Source organism: Scomber japonicus, chromosome 18, assembly GCF_027409825.1.
Source record: "Scomber japonicus isolate fScoJap1 chromosome 18, fScoJap1.pri, whole genome shotgun sequence".
NCBI classification, from domain to species: Eukaryota; Metazoa; Chordata; class Actinopteri; order Scombriformes; family Scombridae; genus Scomber; species Scomber japonicus.
Genome location: NC_070595.1, coordinates 1,755,177 through 1,775,000, shown reverse-complemented (window position 1 = coordinate 1,775,000; position 19,824 = coordinate 1,755,177). Strand labels below are relative to the sequence as shown.

The following is a 19,824-nucleotide window of genomic DNA, read 5'->3' as shown; positions in this document are numbered from 1 at the left end:
TTTCTCTTTGAGGGAAGGGTCACTATAAATTAATACAAAGTAGTTACGAGTGATCACCTTTATGTCATGATGAAACATTTATATCCTGAAGGGAGTGGTCTGTTGTCATTGTCCAGGATGACAATGCAAAAATATTCATATATTCCAATCTAACCACCTGGTAGACCCACTGTTTCTGAAGTTGGAAGTCTAACAGAGAGACTACCACATTAAAGACTTTGTACCCACCTTAAGGTTTTTTATTATAGATAGCTCTCAGTTCTTAATTTTCTGAAAAGAACTGCGACCAATTGATCCAAATGTTACAGTTAGTAGATTCATTTATTAGTTGATTGACAGAAAATTAATCTACACCAATTTTAAAAATGGTTAATTGTTGTTTATCAAGGAAAACTAATAAACATTTGGTTGTCTACTCTCACCAACATGAGAATTTGCTGCTTCTTTCCTTTGGGTTAATTTTAAGCTTCAGCTCTTTTATAAACTAAAAACAAAACTATGTAATCATTATAAAAATATCAGACTAATCAATGATACATAGGCTACCATATTGGAGTATAATAGTGAACAGTCACATGCTGCCTATACTTCAGTCTGTGAATATATTTGTACATTTGTATATTTGTATCATGACATCACTGCACCTCATCTTCCTATTTACTAGAAAAATACTACTGATGTGTCATCCTCTGCTTAAATCTGTTCTGCATCTGTACTCATTTTTGTCTCGTGCTTTTCTGTTCTCCAGAATATGAAGTGAGTGTCTGTGCTGCACACAGTGTGCTTGTGTAACAGCGCATGGCTCCACATGTTTCTGCTTGTACTACTTGCTATGTGATGGCGCAGCCGTGCCTCTGCTCCGCCATTAAAGAACATTAAATTAAAATCAGATTGTCACGGAGACTTCCCACATCCTTTTCCATCACTCGACAATAATCACAGCAGCGTTTCTGCTCTGCTTCTAGCAGTCAATGACCGCTAGGAGGCTGCACGATGCTGCTGCCAGAGATGCTCTATTTTTGAGAAGAAGGCTCACTCAGTGAGACAAGTCATCCTGTAACAACGCTGTAAAACTAGTGTACAATGGCAGGTAATATTCAGTGAGGAACGTTATAATGACGCCATAGTATTGCCACTGTTCACGTATAAATACATACAAATAAAGATAAAGCAACAAAACAAAATAGATGTGAAAATTCCGTCTAAAAACGAAATTATTAATTTTACATTTAAAGACTAAATAAGGAAAGTAATGATCTGGTGATTAAATTATTTTATTATTGGTTTCACTTCACTTCAATTTCAAATTGAATTAATAGATAAAGAAAATGTGTTTTTTCAAGTCTATCAATTTCTTAACTTATATGTTTCCATGACTTTATCCATACAGTAGCTACCATGTGCAGTGGAGGAAAGACAAGAAATGGTTAGCATGGTTAGCCAGCTAACAAAAATAGTCAAAACAGTGTATATAGTGCTATATTGACACTGCACTGTTATTATCCTCTGTCCCTACGTACAACAGTCAACCAGCACCTGAGCCTCGTCTTCTTTGCAAACGAACAAACAATATTTCCTGGAGGGTCAAACCCACACTATGGCTTGAACTGGCACTGAATGTTAGCACTGGACTGAAATCATGAGGTGCAGGATCCTCCTTTTTTTAACCATATATCCTGTGTATTTCCTTGGGCAAGAGGTTGGCAGCTGATTAGGAAATGTTCTTGACATTTATCTAAAGGGTCCAATAGAAGTTCAAACTGATGCAAAATTCAGTTTCTGAATCTTACTACTTTCTTCTACTACCAAGTGTTTTGTGGTTTTGAGAGACAGGGGGTCAGAACAGCTACTAATGATGTGTACAAAAATGAAACATTTTGTCTGTAGAGGTTGATGCAGGTGCTGCACTGCCTGCACCTTTACCACAATGCATTGCGTGGCAGCTTTCAATCCATATGAATAGAAAGAAAACGACGCGTATTGCCATCAGAGTGAGACCTCTTCACTTCTCCATCTTCTCCTCTGACGCTGTGCTGCCGGTTCGCTCCCCTCATTTCGCCGGCTGGCTGCGTGCAGCACACCGTGTGTAACGGAAGAGACAAGACAGAGAGAAAGAGAGGGCACCGAGGAAAGAAATCACAGGAGCGGATCTGAACAGCACGGGCTGTGGATTTAAGGAGAGGAAAGAGAAGAAATTAAAAGCGACGCTGCTGTCCAATAAATAAGGTAAACCAGCTCGCTCGTCTTTTTACGCACGGTAACCAGATAACGAGCACGCATTTTACGCACGGCCACCAGAGATGAGATGGTAAATAAAAAGGAGAGTTAAGTGTGACCTCCAGTCGGTGATCATCATTGATACATAACTGCACCTTCTCTGTCCTCCTGAAACTTCCGTCAGTCTGATTCTTCTCTTCAGGGTAACGACTCGAGCTTTTCATTCACATCATTAAGCAGCACTCTGCGAGCTTTAACATTATGCATCTGAGGAGGGAATAGTTTCAGGATGCTGAGGAGAGGAGCAATGCTATCTGTATGATAGATAAATGTGGACAACGTGATCTTATGAAATGTGTGTGTACAAATAGAACGGTGCTGTAAACACACAGTGCGGTTTATGGGTTGAGTCCCTTCAGTGTGACTTTCCATGTCGCTTCTTGTCTCTGTGCTTTGCTCCCACTGCATGACTCTCCCTCTCTCTCTCTCTGGTCCTGTTCACACATGACATTGACATGCATCTTGGGTGATCTCAGTAAGTGGATATCTCAGTACATCAGTTCACACATTACATTAGAATGTGTCTCCACATGCTTGTGTTTGGATCCCACTGAAAGCTTTACATGTAAATGAGCATGTTTCTGTTTCCAAAGACCAAATGAGTTGTTTTAACCGGTGAGAGGCAGCAATGTACTTCCCATGCATACTCTGTCATATATTTAAAAATATTTAGCTGGAGAATCCATTTTGCCTGTTGTTAGGCTTCTTGTTGTTTCGCACTTTGATAAGACAATGTTGGCGCGCAATTGAGTACACACTCCATTGACGCAGAAGATGTCAGTTGAGTAGGCGGTGTCTTACTCAACTGACCTAGGACACATTGTGTGCACATGCAAAAAAAATGTGACTGTATGCAGCTCAGAGCTCATCTGAATGTGGTTTGGGCTGCATGTGGTCGTTAGTAGGGTAGATAGTGGGAATTCTGATCACAAGCTGTCCACTTGTGATCGGATCTCCCAAGACACATTTTAATGCCAGATGTGAACAGAGGCTCTGAGACGAAAACATGTACACACACATTTTTTTTTGTGTGTATGTCCGTACGTGTGCATGTGTGTGTGTGTGTGTGTGTGTGTGTGTGTCCTGAAAGCAGCAGAAGCATATCATTCCCAACAGATGTTCTGGGTGAAGCTGTGAAATGCATCTGTGGTGAGAGAGAAAGAGCCCTTTAGGACAAATGTAATTGTCACAAGCGGTATTTAACTCTGCCTTTTTCTCCCATCAGACACATATACACACACAGACAAGCACATTTCACACACTCTGTCTCCTTGTCTCTGCTGTTGACTCCACATTCTTTGGCTGTGACAAGCAAGTGTAGCAGCCAGAGACCTAGCCAAGTGTGTGTGTGAAAGTGTGAGTGTTGGTGCATGTGATGGGTAGCTTCTTGCTATGTGCACTCTTTGCTCTTCTTGATCAATATGTGTATATTATGTCTCCTTGCTCATTGACCTGACCAGTGAGGAACTTTAGTGCCTCACCTGCCTTACCTGTAATTATTATCTCAGCAGTTGTCAACTGTTTGCCTGACAGCCTCATTCCAATGCAGCAGGTTCAGGTTGTTGTTGTGTGTGTGTGTGTGTGTGTGTGTGTGTGTGTGTGTGTGTGTGTTTGTGAGTGCATGTGTGCGTGCGTGTGTATGCACACGCATGTGTGTAAGAGTTATTACTTATGTAACTATTTCATCAGATGAAGCCTCCCTTTGAGGGAACTCTGGCCTTCAGGCTCTGTTTGAAAATGCTGAAGTGATAAAGATTCATGAGTGATGTGAATCTAACTCTGGCACAGCACACATCTGTGTCACCTGATGGATGACTGACAGCATAATACAGGAGAGATGATAATACATTCCACATTCTGTGAGGACAATGACTGTATAAAATGTCATTCACGCAACGTGGCATTGTGCATGTTGTTGTTTATACATATAAATACTTGTTTATGCAATGAATGTTATGCTACCTGTAACATCATCCAGCATGGCCGCTTTAGCAGTGGGTCAGTGATGATCTGGGGAGGCATATCTTTACTGTTAGGTACTGGGATGAAATCCTCAGAGTGATTGTCAGATCTTATGCTGGTGCAGTGGGACCTGGGTTCCTCCTGCAGGGCAGTGCCTGGCCTCATGTGTTCAGAGAATGTAGGCAGTTACTGGATGAAGAAGGCATTGATGCCTTTGACTGGTCCTCACGTTCCCCTGACCTAAATCCAAATCAAAGCTGCAAGCAACAATGAACAGGTCCTTGCACTTCATGCATGTCGGGCTGTGACGCAGTCGGAGGGCTCGCACAGTGTGCACGTAGAGATCTGTGCACCCAGGCTTTCATTGAACATTGCATGATGGGGTTAAACAACACTTCCTGAGTCCACTATGTGGCGCTACAGTTCACCCACCAATTATGTGTCATGTTTGTGCTGTGAAGTGCCCTAATGAGCAACTATGGGACATTATGTATCGTGCATCTGACGCTACTAAGTAACACCACGTACTGTCCAGCAGCTCACTGATGCCCTGATCCTGATCCAGGTCTGGGAGGAGATTCCTCAGGACACCATCCACCAACTCATCAGGAACATGCTAGAAGTTGTTGGGAGTGCATACAAGCATGCAGGGGCCATAAACACTACTGAGTCACATTATGAGTTGCCCTGATGAAATTCACGCAAGTTGGATCAGCCTGTTTACATTTTTTGCTTTGATTTTTTGTGTAATTTTGATGTTGATTGATTTTGGTTTTGTTACGTCATTTTGTTATCAACAAATTATACAATGTTCATCAAGATCTGATGTGTGATTTAAGCGTTCCCTTCATTTTTTTTGAGCGGTTTATTTGGCTTCTTTTAATCCTGGAGTATTTAATATCATTTACTAAAATGCCAAAATATAGCTACAGTTACAGTGACTCATGCAGGTCTGAAACACATTTCACAGAAAAATCAGTACTGATGATCTGTTTGTCTGTGTTCACAGCTGGCTGCAGCATCACACAGCTCAAATGATAAGTGTTGGGTTTAGAACCTGCTCTATGTGTAAAGTGCCTTGAGATGACTTTGTTGTGATTTGGCGCTATACAAATAAAGATTGATTGATTGATTGATTGAAGTGCATCTCCAAACTGAGAAAGAGGCTGTGTGCATTTACACACGTGGAACAGCAGCAGTAACCTCAATAACACTGGATCTGTCAACATCTGACATTAATTATTAATTAATCTACACAGGTCAGCTGTTACATACAGATTCAGGTTTATATGGAGGGATTGTCTGTCATAAAACAGCCCTAATGGATGAATTGTGAGCTATATCGGAGCTGCCAGTATTTTAAAAAAATGTCTAAGTAGCTAGGAGTCTAAGATAAGCTTACCTGATTTTGACCTTGATATCATACAAGCCTTAAAGGATTGAAAATGTGTCAGTGAGTGAGGAGGTGCTAATAATTCCACCTTCATTACGTGATGCAATTTGCACTTGTCTTTTTGATTTAGATTGTTTTTGCAATAAGGCATATTTGCACAGAAATGTATGAATATGACCTAGTTTACATACATGTAAATGACACAGGTGCACTACTATATGCCTCATTTATACCGGTTAAGCAGCTGCAAAACCCATGTGACCCTTTTGTGGATTTGGCCTCAAGTGTGTTATCAGTACTTTGTTGGATGACAGACAGTAATATAAATGAAAGAGTCTACGCCGTGAACATCCACAGTATGAACGGAGCCTCAGTATAGAGTAGTGGAGTGAGACTGTCCTCACTCCTGCTGTCTGCTGTAAATACGCTTAGCTGTTAGCAAGCAGCTGCTCTCATGTCTCCCTGGGTCTTGGTGCTTGTTTTCAGCAGAGATTCTCCCACTCTGCAGTGGTAGCTGCAGCCTCACTGTCACACACACTCTTTCTCTCTCACTGTTGACCACACACTCACATTGCTGTAATTCTTAAAGATGCTGCACTACCAAGAGTTTCCCAGATTTACTTATGATTCAGAACAGAGCTGCACAGAGGCTCACAAACACCATTGATTTTCAAATGAATTAATATTTGGGGTTATTTTTGGCTTTTTTTTGGCTTTCTTTTTTTTGTAGCCTGGCAGAGGTTCTCGTTGGCCTGTACAACTATAGGGAAGGTATATCTACAGATGTGTTGCTTCACCAGAAATATCTCTCAATGCACAGTAGAAGCATTTATTCACTGACAAATAGCCTGAACTGTACACACATCACTCTGCTTCGTTCACAAATATTCTGCTAACTTCACTTCAGTCTGTGCTCTTCAGCTTCACTGTCACACACAGTCTCTCTATCGACAACATGAACCATGCCATTGTGAGCACTTGGAGAGATCCTGTGCAGTTTTTCCTAGGATCGGCTTAGATAAAAACAAAGATTGGTCATCTCTTTTAGTCGCCTATATACGATCCGATTTCCAAAAGGCATAAGCCTACGCGACACAGAACAGTCATTTGCCAGCCGCTGAACCACCACTGATTTGATGATAATCAACAGGCAATGTGATCGTCTTTTGATATTTTATCTTACCCACAGGTTACATGTTTTGGTCATTCAGTCATCAGTCTGTCAAGTGGACATGGTTGTGGATTTCAGTGGGAGCACAGCTACACTGAGAGGTCTATTGAGTTATGTATTTGTATTAAAATATGTGTTTAGATAAACCAGGCACTGTGGCAATTAGCAGGAAGACTTACAGGGGCCATATTATGCTATTTTTTATAAGTTAATATAGGTTTCTGAGGTCCACATAGGATGTATTTGAAGCTTCCTGCTGAAAAAAATGCCCCTCAGATTACACATTTTCACCCACCTCTACCCCTCTGTTTGTCTCCTTAAGAACAGGCTGTTTCTGTGTCTGTAGCTTTAAATACAAATGAGCTGCTGCTGCCCCCGACCACTCCGGAACTGTTGCCATGGTAACAGTGATAGTTTACAACTCCCCTCCACACCCCAACCCGCTCCATGAAAATATCCGGCAGAAACACATAGGTTTTATCTAGAACCTGATCCAGAACCTGACCCTGAACCAGGAGGAGAGGCGCCTGCAGCAGCGTGTCTCTGAATGGTGAGTCAGCTTTTTTCAACAGTTTTACGCTCATTGTAAGTGTAGCTATGGTGCTAACATGTAGCTAGGTAGCTAATGATAACCTTAATAGACTTCAGTCAGTAACTATCTACTGACATGCAGTTAAACACTGTCACATGTTGTAATTGATAACAGATGGTTTAACTGATGCAGACAATGTATTGTATTTATTTATTCAATTTCTGCAATATGATGAACAGAGATGCTTATTAATAACAGCATCCTTTATGTGGTAACCCTTCTTTTTTACATTATAACAGGTATTATTCAACATAAATATGTTTAGTAACATGCTTTATTTTTCAAGTAAGTATCATCATCCTCTATTCAGTTTTCAGTCTCCATGTGCAGTGTTTTGTTATAACGTGCAACAAGTGACTTTTTCATCCTGATGCTTGAAACATGACAGAACTCACTGCTCCTCCACCTCAGCCTCACACTGTCTTTCAGGTTTCTTGTGTTATATATAGGGCTGTCAGCATTAATGCGTTAATCGCGATTAGATCAATGCAATGGACTTTTGAACGGCTTGTTTAACTTTAAAAAACTTCCAGACGGTTCAGTTGACAAGTCAAAAGTAAAATGCAACCTGTGTCAAACGGAGTTGAACTACCACCGGAGTACGTGGAGTTTGAGTTAGCACCTCCACGCTAAACACCCAGGTGCAGCCAAGCGAGCCTCAGCTCCACCAAAGTACCATTTTGGAGTGTGGGAGTCGCAGCAGAGCCGTAATTGATTCCCAGTTAAGACACTCTGGTATGAAATGCTTTACATTATGGGCTTAAAACTGCCTTGAAATGTAAAATAACAGGATTTTAAACATGCAAATCAAAATGAGATTAATCACGATTAACTATGGAAAGTCTTCGATTAAATCTCGATTAAAAAAATTAATCGTTTGACAGCCCTAGTTATACATTATTTATTCTTGTTTTTCTTCATTAGCTACTCTAATGACTGCAGACATTAGTCACATACCATGATACTTGCTGTATTTAATGCACAGCAGGCTACAGGATTGCTGCGTCAGCTTCATGCATGTAGACCATCTTGTTTACAAAGCTGACTATGGGTCTTTACAGCTGAGGGGATTTGAGCAAATGCCTTTGAGTCACACATGTAAGATTTTATGCAATCTTGCTTTACATTGCTTCAGTGGGTATGAACAATGCCCATTAATGGCATAATACACCATAACATATAGTTGAACAATGATTAGATACCATAAAGCTTTTATTGTCATCAGTCATGCAGTTGTACCATAAAGTGTTGTACTGATAATAACATGTCATACATCAATCATCAATAACAAAATAAGGTAGAAAAATAACTGAATGATTCACCAAATCTATAGTTTAAAAATATCAGAAGACACATCGTAGATGTGATTGTAAATGTTTACGTTAACCTGTTGACTAAATACAATTTCCAATTGGTTTCAGTCTGACTGAACTGAGAACACAGCTGTTGATGTCCTCCTCCTGGTCTGGCTGCTCCGCTCTGTGCTGACAGGTCCGGTGGGATCTACATGTATGCTGATGGATCCACAAAGACCTTCCCAATGTTGAGATTCATCCAGTCATCCTCACACCCTGAGCAATATGTGACATACACAAAGACTTTAAAAAATGTTTTCATTTTTATGCTGTGTCACTAAACAGTTGTTCTTATAATGGCACATTACTCTTTATATATTATATATTTAATCTCAGGTATTTGAGTGTATTTCTAGCTTGTTTATTGTGTGTTGAACATGTTATGAAACTGAATAGTTTATAGTACATGTACATTATAAAAGCTGTTGGGTGAAAAATAAAAAGGAATGTAATTGTCAAAGCCATAATATAATTTTTTGTTTCTTGTTTTAATTTTGTTTCTTTGTTATACTGAGGACCATATCTGTGTATATGACATGTTTGAAGAGTGGGTGGTGCATAGCACCGGAAATGCATACAGGTAAGCCCAGGTAATGAGCACAGTGTATGTGAAGGGGAGGGCAAACAGTTTTTGACCGTGTCAGTGTGGCAGCGTGGTTTCTCTTTTCCTTTATGATGAATGGATGACTGTGATGAAGGAAACTGATGAATGGAAAACTTACCTGTGATGTCATATGGACTCAAAAGTATACCTGTGCCAAGGTGAGCAAATAATTGAATGAAAATAAATGGGCTGCCGCACTCAAAGATACACAAAGTATTGGACATTGTTTTTTATTATTGCCCAGAACACGGGTCTGAACAAGTCCTCCCTGTTCACCCCTCAGAGGCCAGATGTAGTCTTGATTGAAAGACTCTACAGTAATACTTACAGTCCGTCGTCTCAGTCTTCACTGGTTTGGCTCTGCATTCTCCCTTCCTGCGTCTGCACTTTGAAGAGAGGCTCTCTAGCAGATGTGGTGGCTTGTGTTCAGTCAGCATGTTCATTGTAATGTAGAGCAGCCAGGTAGAGACCTGTACAGTAAAGAGACAATCAAACATGTAAGTAACTACAGAAACTGTACAAATGTTCATAAGATCTACGTACGTACAGTTTAATTGACCTGGACAGCATTGTTTTTAGGAGAAAAGTGAAGGATGACACTGTGGAAAGCTCCACAGATGGAGTCTGGTGGTGGGGACTGATGACAGTATTTGCGATTAATTTATAAAGTAGTTGTCTTTTATAGAATATTTCTGATTAGCAATTATTAGAAAAGTTTTATCTTCTATATGACAAACACACCTGCTGCTTGCTCACTTACTGTTGACCTTGGTTACAGTTAGAAACTGAAGTGTCTGCTCGGTGTCAGTCAGTCTTAGTACAGAGTGAGACGTTAATGATGATATGATAGTCAGCTGCACTGTCACAGACACTTATTCTCTGTCCCTCCTGACCTGCATGTAGCACTAAGCTAAGGATAGCTCCTTAGCTTAGTGCTACATGCAGGTCAGGAGGGACATGTATAACACATTTTAATTTCGTGAAAAGTTATTTTTTCCCATGAATCCCCAATGCTTGGCTTCCAACTCACAAACCTGCTGACTGCATCCTAACATGCTGTTAGCGTTAGCTAATGCTAAATGGAACTACGCTAACTCGTTAGCCAATGCTAAACGGAAAAACGCTAACTAGCCATCGCTAAACGGCAGAGGGAACACACAACTTTATTGCTGCAGGTTTGTCACAGACAGCTGGCATCGATGCCTCTGTCAGGAAAGGTTTGGTAGCCAGTCCTGAGGTGTACTGACCCAGGCTGGTGAACAGTCCTACAGGCAGATGTTACCATCTAAAATAAACATAGTCCTTCCAGACAGCTCTTCTGTCCTCTGGAGCTGGCGGCTGATGGAGTGATTTGAGCAGCTCATGTTTTTAGCTCTTAGCTTCACACTTTGTTTGGGCCCAGAATAAAATAATGGACCTCTGATAGGTAGAGTACCTGGCGGGTGGAGGTGCTCAGAATGGGGGGGGGGGGGGTTAATATTTAGTGCCACGGGGTTCTAGCTCCGAGGCAACTATTAATCTTCTCCATACTTATTAGTGCCACGGGGTTCTAGCTCCGAGGCAACTATTAATCTTCTCCATACTTATTATTATTAGTGCCACGGGGTTCAAGCTCCGAGGCAACTATTAATCTTCTCCATACTTAATATTATTCCGCTTCTTCCGCCGTTTTTCGGCGCGTAACTCCTCCCGCAGCTTTGAGAAAACTCCGACAATATATACATCAAAATGTGCGGCTCGATCGGGGGAGGGGTGCTATGACTTTTGGTGTTGAAATTCCAAAGTTTCCCAAAGTTATTCCCAAAAAACCGGGAGATTTAAAACGGAGGAAAATTTGTGCTCTCTGGAAAAATACCAAACTGTTTTGACATAACATGTAAACTTTTCAAACTATGAGCAGTCTTAGTGGAAGCGGCAGTTAGCTAGAGTGTGAGAAGCAGTAATGATTAACCTTCATTTTTATTTTTAACTCGAGCTCACGGCCAAACCGTAAAAAGGAGACAAATAATTTTTGGTCAAAATATAGACATAGGTGTTGGGATTCATAAAATGTGACGTTGACAGGCGCGGTCTGCACAAAATTTAAACGGGGGGGGGGGCAGAGACCGGCGGCAATACCTGTCTCGCTCCCCATTAAACCTAATGTAATCGTCTTCTTTTTTCAAAATAATCTCACTCTGTGTTCGCACTGAGTTTACTCGCTCATTTTAAGGAATATCTGAATAAAATAAACACTGTCAGAATCTGCCGGCTTCTGTGTCTCTCACGGTGTTTTCGGTTTTTGGACAGGAGTTACGGTTTTCTCACAGTTTGCAATTGTTCGGGACCTTGTCAGAAGCCAAATTCTTGGGGCATTTTCAGAATTCTTTCCAAGCAGATTCTCAAATCGCCGTAGCAACCGCAGGGCCTTAGCTGCCCTTGGCAACCTGTTGGTGGGCAGAATCTGACCTACTCTTTTGTGACTGGCTGAACTGACCTACCTTTTTGTGATTGGCTAATTCTACCTGCCTGTCTGTTTTGCCAGTTAACTGAGCTAATTCATTTGAATGGGGATTAATTCATGTGTACTGAGGACTAAATAAATAGTTTTATTGTTTTGTGTTTTAGTTATATGATTTGTGGTATATAAAAAGATTCAACATTTATCAATAGAAGATGAACAAAATGTGCATAATATAATTTCATACGTCCAAGAAATTTAAAATAAAATGTGTAGTAAAATCTACTCTCTAAATGATTTCAATATTTACTTAATAATTTCATAACAGTGATGTTCCTGTCTGTGGAAAAAATGAAGTAGACTTTAATTAATAAGTTTAAATAAATATTATTTATGCTTAAATATGATTAACATTCACTTAATATCTTCAGGAATGTTAAGTTGAAAATAAAGTACATTCATAAAGAAAAAATAAATCGTGTACTCGTCCCGGCAGTAGCCCCGTGGCACTCAAAATTTCCCTGGAATTTTCTAGTTAGTGCCACGGGGTTCTAGCTCCGAGGCAACTATTAATCTTCTCCATACTTATTAGTGCCACGGGGTTCTAGCTCCGAGGCGCTCCACTCCAGAAGCTGGAGAGCAACTATTAATCTTCTCCATACTTAATATTATTCTTACATCTTCTTCCGCCGTTTTTCGGCGCGTAACTCCTCCCGCAGCTTTGAGAAAACCCCGACAATATATACATCAAAACGTGCGGCTCGATCGGGGGAGGGGTGCTATGACTTTTGGTGTTGAAATTCCAATTTTTCCCAAAGTTATTCCCAAAAAACCGGGAGATTTCTCCATTGGAAATGAATGGGAATTTTTTGAAAACCCCCCATAATTTCACCTTTTTTCAGAGTCACCTAGCTCGCTCATACGTGCAGGTAGAAACGTGATTAAAACTTTAAAACGGAGGAAAACTTGTCCTCTCTGGCAAAACACCAAACTATTCACCATGACATGTAAACTTTTCAAACTATGAGCAGTCAAACGAGGAGTGGAAATCACTTTTTCGTCAAAGTTAGAGTGGAAGCGGCAGTTAGCCAGAGTGTGAGAAGCAGTAAAATATAACCTTAATTTTCATTTTTAACTCGAGCTCACGGCCAAACCGTAAAAAGGAGACAAATAATTTTTTGTCAAAATGTAGACATAGGTGTTGGGATTCATAAAATGTGACTTTGACAGGCAGGGTCTGCACAAAATTTAAACGAGGGGGCTGAGACCGGCGGCAATACCCGTCTCGCTCCCCATTAAACCTAATGTAATCGTCTTCTTTTTCCAAAAGAATCTCACTCTGTGTTCACACTGAGCTTACTCGCTCATTTTAAGGAATATCTGAATAAAATAAACACTGTCAGAACCTGCCGGCTTCTGTGTCTCTCACGGTGTTTTCGGTTTTTGGACAGGAGTTACGGTTTTCTCACAGTTTGCAATTGTTCGGGACCTTGTCAGAAGCCAAATTCTTAGAATTTTGAGACTTTTTTCAAGGCAGATCCTGAAATCGCCGTAGCAACCGCAGGGCCTTAGCAACCTGTTGCTGGGCAGAATCTGACCTACTTTTTTGTGATTGGCTAATTCTACCTGTCTGTCTGCTTTGCCAGTTAACTGAGGTAGCGGCCGAGCTAGTATTGATAGTCTCTCTCTATATATAAACATATGAATTATATTGACAGTCTTACTGCTCAAATGCTGGCCTGTGTGTGTGTGTGTGTGTGTGTACACACTGTGTTGTAGTGATTAGAGTTAGTGCATGTTGCTGCTGCCTTGTGCTCTGTGTGCTACTCTCTGCTTACATCTACTGTTACACTTGATACTGACCAGTAAGATGTACTTAATACTGCCACAGTAAAAGTTACTTAGTGTTATATGATCAGGGTGACTTTTGAACACTGGAAATAAATCATGTACTCGTCCCGGCAGTAGCCCCGTGGCACTCAAAATTTCCCTGGAATTTTCTAGTTATTCTTCCGCTTCTTCCGCCGTTTTTCGGCGCGTAACTCCTCCCGCAGCTTTGAGAAAACCCCGACAATATATACATCAAAACGTGCGGCTCGATCGGGGGAGGGGTGCTATGACTTTTGGTGTTGAAAGTCCAAAGTTTCCCAACGTTATTCCCAAAAAACCGGGAGATTTCTCCATTGGAAATGAATGGGAATTTTTTGAAAATCCTCCAAAATTTCACCTTTTTTTACCTTTTTTCAGAGTCACGTAGCTCGCTCATACGTGCACGTAGAAACGTGATTAAAACTTTAAAACGGAGGAAAAATCCTCCTCAAAACACTAAACTGTTTTACATAACATGTAAACTTTTCAAACTATGAGCAGTCAAACGAGGAGTGGAAATCACTTTTTCGTCAAAGTTAGAGTGGAAGCGGCAGTTAGCTAGAGTGTGAGAAGCAGTAAAACATAGCCTTCGTTTTTATTTTTAACTCGAGCTCATGGCCAAACTGTAAAAAGGAGACAAATAATTTTTTGTCAAAATGTAGACAGAGGTCTTGGGATTCATAAAATGTGACTTTGACAGGCGGGGTCTGCACAAAATTTAAACGGGGCGGCCGAGACTGGCGGCAATCCCTGTCTCGCTCCCCACAGACTCCAATGTAATCGTCTTCTCAATAATTGAGACATTTTTCAAGGCAGATCCTGAAATCGCCGTAGCAACCGCAGGGCCTTAGCTGACCTTGGCAACCTGTTGCTGGGCAGAATCTGACCTACTTTTTTGTGATTGGCTAAACTGATCTACCTTTTTGTGATTGGCTAATTCTTCCTGTCTGTCTGTTTTGCCAGTTAACTGAGCTAGTATTGATAGTCTCTCTCTATATATACTGTACATATGAATTATATTGACAGTCTTACTGCTCAAATGCAGGCTGGTGTGTGTGTGTGTGTGTGTACACACTGTGTTGTGTGCTGTAGTGTAGTGCTTAGAGTTAGTGCATGTTGCTACTGCCTTGTGCTCTGTGTGCTACTCTCTGCTTACATCTACTGTTACACTTGATACTGACCAGTAAAAGTTACTTAGTGTTATATGATCAGGGTGACTTTTGACCACTGGAAATAAATTGTGTACTCGTCCCGGCAGTAGCCCTGTGGCACTCAAAATTTCCCTGGAATTTTCTAGTTAACCACTTAACCCACGCTGTTCCGTCTACGGGACGGGACGGATGTTAGGAGGTAGCCACAAGTTCTTCTGAATGTTTTAAACACCAACCCTTAAACATGTATATTCATGCCGTACATCGTTGGAAAGCTTAGATTGTCCTGATTCATTCAAGACCACTCACGACTTATATGGTTGCTCACAGCCGTAATAGTATTAGCGATTAGCTCGGCTAGCCCCTGAGCTAAGTAAGAAAAGCTATAATGCCTACATACCTTCAAAGTCTTCCCTTTATCCACAGCGTTCATCTTATGACTCAGGACTTTCTGTACAGCTCGCCAAGCATCCATTCTTGTGAAATATGAAATCCTTTTCCATAAAACCGGAATACTTTCCTCAATATGTCCATGTATTTAGTCCAACACGTAACGTAATAACACAAATAACAAACCATATACGGTCCGTTTACGTCATTTCCTGACCTGCACGTCCATCTCAGAGTACACGTGACTAGATGTTTACGACCGTGAGCCTCTTCTGCTTCTGACGACACCACACACAAGCCAATCGGTGCTTAGGATTAGGCAGTACATGTCTCCAAAGCCAATGAGGACATGTGACCGACAACAATGACGACATGGCTTTGATTGACTGCTGTTCTAGCCTATGGAAATATTCGGTGAAATGAAGTTGATAACCTTTTAGCCAATAGTCAGAGGTTTCCAACGGTGTATGACACTAAGCTATTAAATTTTGGCTGTCCATAAACAAACTCCAAACGTAACCGGCGTGCGCCCGGTGCGTAAAAGAGTTGAACCATATATCATTACGCACACAGCATTTTGGTACACGGTTGGTTCTTCTTCGACTTAACATATGACTTATACCAAAATAAACAGATAGATAGATAGATAGATATGGCCAAACAAAAAAATATGGTTATATGTAATAATAATAATAATAATAATAATAATAATAATAATAATAATATGGCGTCAGCTTTCATTAGAGACCAAGATTTTGATTGTAGGCAAAGAGGATGTGAAGTTATAGGTGTTTGATTGCGGTTATACAGCTTTGGTAACCAAGTGTCCATTTGGAGTCTCCAAAAAGGACCTGAGGAAAACGCATGGACATACCTGTTGAAAAATAATTCTGAAAAATTCATCTTTTGGTCTTTTGACTCCAAATTTGGACTGCATGAAGCCAAGACCCGTGGCTTTGGCCTCATTGTGTCTATATCCTGCTGAGAGGTCCCTGAATATCTGTACACATGTCATTGTAAAGGCAAACCTATGGGCGAGTAAACAACCCCATCATTGTAACCTCTGCCACTCTTTGTCAGTAAGTCACAGAATCACACAGACACTTTTACAAGAATCCTGAGAGTGTTTCCTTTCCAATGATACCAGACACATCTCTGAGTCTCAAACTATGTGGGATCTGTGCTGCTCACAACTTGGGCATGTCGTTTAGGCTAACAGCATAAAAAACAGGGGCGTGTGTTAAGAGGTTAAATGATATAATAGTGTCGTCATCATCAGAGTCACATGCGAATGGCTCATTCAATGACATGGTCTTTAACATCGGTAGCTCACAAAAACTGTCTGGGAAACACAGAAAATGCCTACAAAAAGTTACATTTTAAATCACAGAATTTTCCAGCCAGAAATATGTCCTACCAGCTTTGAATGCAGTGTGTCCCTCAGTCTGCTGGCAGCTAACAACTCTACCAGGAGTGAGCAGTACCCATAGATATATACCAAGATTTTGTCTGGTATAGACACCTTTATTTAGCAGTAGACAGACAAGAAACATGGGAGAGAGAGGGGGGCGGGGTGGGGGGTGACGTGCAGCAAAGGACCTCCGACCGGGATTCAGACCGGGGGCGGCTGCGTATATGGCATATGCTCTAACCACTCAACCACCTGCGCACCCATTCCAACCCATTCTTATATCAAAATGTGTATTAGCTTTGTTAGTCTGCAGCACAAAATATATTAGTTTCACAATAACAGCTGTAAAATTGTGAGATGCATTTTTTCTATCAGCCTGCATCCACATCAAGTGACTGTCAAATCAAACAAAAATAGCTGCTGTTCCTTTTGCAGTATTTCAGAACCGTTTCAGAATTAAAATGCTTTGATAATTATAGCAAGTAATGTGCATTTTATTTCATAGTCTTTGTTCAATGTATATGATGTTTGGTTTATCAATTATTATTAGATAAAAAATGTTTAGGCTTATGCTGTCACAGAAACCACATGTCTGACCGTGGGACCTACCGCATGGAAGTATTTCCTCCCTGATACCATGGTAAGGCTTTCTTCTAATGACATTTCTCGACACAAAAACATGTGTCCTTAATAACTCAACAATACAATAGATTAATGCTCAGCTCATGAATTTTTAATTATCTCCTTCAATTCTGAGATTTGATTCTAAATGATAAACCAACATCTGTATGCAGTGTAATTACTATGTTGGCTGCACCAGGTATGTGATATATTCAGTCTATATATCTTTTTATGACCCTATTTTTAACCTTACTTTGCAGACTGGAAGAACTACAACTGCTCTCGGGAGGTGTAGTTTGTTTTTTGTTTTTTTAAATTCTGAAATTGGAAGTTGTTCATTCTGAATTGAGAGTATACTCAGGAGTTTCAGGGGGTGGTAAACACGTTTGTGTGTTTACCACAATTAGATTTTAAATATCTAATTAGATTTTAAATATCTAATCATTAAATATGTGAAAATGCATTTTAACCATATCTTACCCATATTTGACAGCGCTCCAGTTGTTGACTATATATATATATATATATATATATATATATATATATATATATATGTCAGCTGAGTAGGGCTGAACGATTTTAGGAAAAGATCTAATTGCGATTTTTCTGGCAGATATTGCGATTTCGATTTGATTCACGATTTCCTTCAAATCAAGCTTCAATGCAATATTCACAATGTACAGTAACATTAAAACATTAAATGCTATTTCTCTAATGCATGGATGAAAATTAAAGAAGCACGTCTCTGCACCACGGAAAGCCAGTCAGCTCCAGTAATTAGCAAGCCCCCTGTAGCCGGTGCGAGCCTACCTAGTACTAGCGTAGCTGCTAATCCCCCGGTGCCTCTCGAGCAGCCAGGATGGCTGGGTGACTGCTAGAAGGAAGCATAGCCCCAAACAGAAGCCCACGGTTCACCACCAACCTCTTCATGTTTCTAACAGATTCTTCCCACTCAGCAACATACCTGCTGAGAATCAGACTCTGATTATTGGCAGCTCCATAGTCAGAAACGTGAAATTAGCGACACCAGGGACCATAGTTAAATGTATTCCTGGGGCCAGAGCGGGCGACATTGAGTCATACTTAAAACTGCTGGATAAGGATAAATGTAGATACAGTAAGATTATTATACATGTTGGTGGAAATGACACCCGACTACGGCAGTCGGAGGTCACAAAAGTTAATGTTGAATCGGTATGTACATTCGCTAAAACAATGTCGGACTCCGTAGTTTTCTCTGGGCCCCTGCCTAATTTGATTAGTGATGACATGTATAGCCGCATGTCGTCATTTAACCGCTGGTTGTCGAGGTGGTGTCCAGATAATAATGTGGGCTTCATTGAAAATTGGCAGACTTTCTGGGGAAGACCTGGTCTGATTAGGAGAGACGGCATACATCCCACTTTGGATGGAGCTGCTCTCTTATCTAGCAACATGGCCGAATTTATTAACCCAAACCCATGACAACTCAGAGTCCAGACTAGGAGACAGAGCTGCAGTCTTACACGCTCCTCTGCGCTTCCATTAAAGCAGTTACCCACCCAATTACATATAGAAACTGTGTCTGTCCCCGACCACCTAAACCAGTTAATTCAGCTTCAAATAGAGGAGCTATTCACAAAAATCTGATTAAAATTAATACCACTTCAGTAATGGATCAAAATAAGAGAGTTAAATGTGGACTCTTAAACACTAGATCTCTCTCCTCTAAAGGTGTATTAATCAATGACATAATATCAGATCATCATATTGACTTATTCTGTCTCACTGAAACTTGGCTGCGCCAGGATGAATACACCAGCCTAAATGAATCCACACCCCCTAGTCATATTAATACTCACATTCCTCGAGCTACCGGCCAAGGAGGTGGAGTTGCAGCCATTTTTAACTCAGACTTAATAATCAACCCCAGACCTAAACTTAGTTACAAATCATTCGAAAGTCTTGTTCTCAGTCTTTCTCATCCAGCCTGGAAAACTTTACAGCCAGTTTTATTTGTTGTAATATACCGTCCTCCTGGCCCGTATGCCCAATTTTTATCTGACTTTTCAGAGTTTTTATCAAATTTGGTCCTGAGTACTGATAAAGTACTTATAGTAGATGACTTTAACATTCATGTGGATGTTGATAATGACAGCCTTAACACTGCATTTATTGCTTTATTGGATTCAATTTGCTTCTCTCAAAATGTGAATGAACCCACTCACTGTTATAACCACACCCTTGACCTTGTTTTGACATATGGTATTGAAGTTGAACATTTAATAGTTTTCCCTCATAATCCTTCTTTATCAGACCATTATTTAATAACGTTTGAATTCCTATTACTGGACTATACGCCGTTAGACAAACATGTTCTTACTAGATGTCTGTCTGATGGTGTTGTCACTAAATTTAAAGAAATAATTCCATCAATACTGAACTCAATACCATGTCTCAATACAACCGAGATGACTTATTCTGACTTTAGTCCCCCCCAGATTGACTGTGTTGTGGATAGTGCTGCAGACTCACTGAGAAAAACTCTGAACTCCATCGCCCCTCTAAAAAAGAAGGTAATTAAACAACAGAGAACAGCTCCATGGTAT

At 40.5% G+C, this 19,824-nt stretch overlaps 1 protein-coding gene across 1 annotated transcript in view; it reads left to right on the top strand.

The window, feature by feature from the left end:
* Positions 1–2,108: 2,108 nt before the first annotated feature.
* LOC128379599 (junction plakoglobin-like) overlaps positions 2,109–19,824 on the top strand; it is a 190,242-nt gene continuing 172,526 nt past the window's right edge. The window contains exon 1 of the mRNA XM_053339286.1: positions 2,109–2,226. The gene's annotated coding sequence lies outside the window, so the exon portion shown is untranslated. The remainder of the gene's footprint in view (positions 2,227–19,824) is intronic.